Genomic DNA, 2,086 nt, shown 5'->3' on the forward strand with positions numbered 1-2,086 from the left:
CAGGAAAATTTTGTCCCCATCTCCATCTCCGCGGGAAAAATTCTCCACAATCGGATTCCCATTCGTGGCAGTCCCCGCAGGGAACCCCGCGTCTCAATCAAGAATTATTTGGCAATGATGTTTGAGAATGAACTAATCGAAGGAAAGATCTATGTCTTCTCAAATTTTATGATTGAGGAATTAAGTGGAATTTATCTTCCGACTGCACACATGTGTAGAATAATTTTTAAAAAGGAGTCACGTATAGTAAATACCGTCGATAATTGTAAAACTGTATAGTAACATTGATATAATATTGTTTCAGGTATATGTTTTGCAGGTATTAAAGAAAAGTATTGAGTTATTTTTTAGTGGATTTAAATTATTTATTATTTATTAAAGAACTTTGTGCATTAGAATTCTCTAATAATTTATTGTTTATTTTAAGTTAATTTTGATATATTCTTACTTAACAGTAAAATAATATATAAAAATTGATTGGTGAATCTAAGGATTACTAGATTATTTATGATCATAAATAGATTACTAAAACCAATTAATAACTATTTTAGAGTTAATATATTTAACACTAGCTTAAGAAAAAAACAAATAATATATAACATGTTATATTTTTATTAATCAAATTATTATCATTTAAATTAATTTTTATAAAATAATTTAAAATTATAATTTTAATATTATCAATATATGACACGGCAGTTATACAATAAAATTGAAGCAAATGAGGCTGAGTTGTCCTAGAAAAACCGCTACACGAAGCTTCGTGTCGTTGTTTCATTCATCCATTCACTTACCAAAAATAAAGTTCCAAATTGCAATAAATGCTCGTTTTCAATGCTCATAATGAATTATATTAATTATTGAGTATACGGAACAACAGCAAAAACTTCCAGTGCACCACCTGCTGCTCCAAACTTGTCTCCAAATAGAATGGTCCCAAATAATAACATTATGTGGTCCTTGACGTACCTCTGAATGTGAATGTCATCAGTCAACATTAAACGATCTTTAGTCCTCAAAATCTCGTCAACTTTATGAAATTTTCTCTACAATCTGTTTTCTTAGGTGCAACACTAAACTGGTGCAAGCATTCGGCCTCTAAAGCCTCATAACTACGTACTGAGAATCGGTCCTATAATTGGAAGACCATTTGTTGAAAGACCAAGAATTATCGCCACGTCCTCCAATGTCATAGCACACTCACCAACTGAAAAATAGAATGTGTGAGTCTCAGGACATCATTCTCGAACAGAACATTAACCAATGTCGACTGACATTAGATAATTCCAATATGAAAAACGTGATAAAAATCAGTCTCCCGTAAATGCCCATCAACAATTTGATTGTACGAATCTAGCGACATTAAGTAGTTACATGTCAACATCCGTGAACCCTACAAAACGTAGCCATATATCACATTAAACAAAGATAATCATATTTAATTATCAAATTAAATTTAACAATATCTCGTTTTCATTATCACATAACCAATAAAATATAATCATATTAACAACTATATTATTAACTACTCAAAATATACTAAATCTATTTTACAAAAAATTCACATTCACATTTTTTACATTCTAATAATTATCAATAAGTCTTAATTGAATCTTAAATATAAATCTAGTTGTTTTAGATACATTAAAACTACATATTCTAATGTCTAAAACCAAATTATTTTATAATAATAATTCTTAATCCTTATTTTCTATTTATATAATAATAATAATCATAATAATAATAATAATAATAATAATAATAATAATAATAATAATACATTCTTTTTCGTTAGAAATAAGTAAGGTGAATAATGATATTTTAAAATCTAAATTAAAATATTTTTTTAATATAAACATGATTTTTAAAATAGACATCTTTTGATTATATTAAATACAAAAATATCAAATGATTTTAATGTAGAATAATTTTTAATAATTTTATTAAATATTATTATTATTACTATTTAGTGACTATATATATTATAAATACATACATAAAAAAGGGAAAACCCTAATGTAAAGTTCGGTCTGAATTTTATATATACTTATTACTATTATCTCTGTTTCATTTTATCCTTTTTTTA

Source organism: Arachis duranensis, chromosome 10, assembly GCF_000817695.3.
Source record: "Arachis duranensis cultivar V14167 chromosome 10, aradu.V14167.gnm2.J7QH, whole genome shotgun sequence".
Lineage (NCBI taxonomy): Eukaryota > Viridiplantae > Streptophyta > Magnoliopsida > Fabales > Fabaceae > Arachis > Arachis duranensis.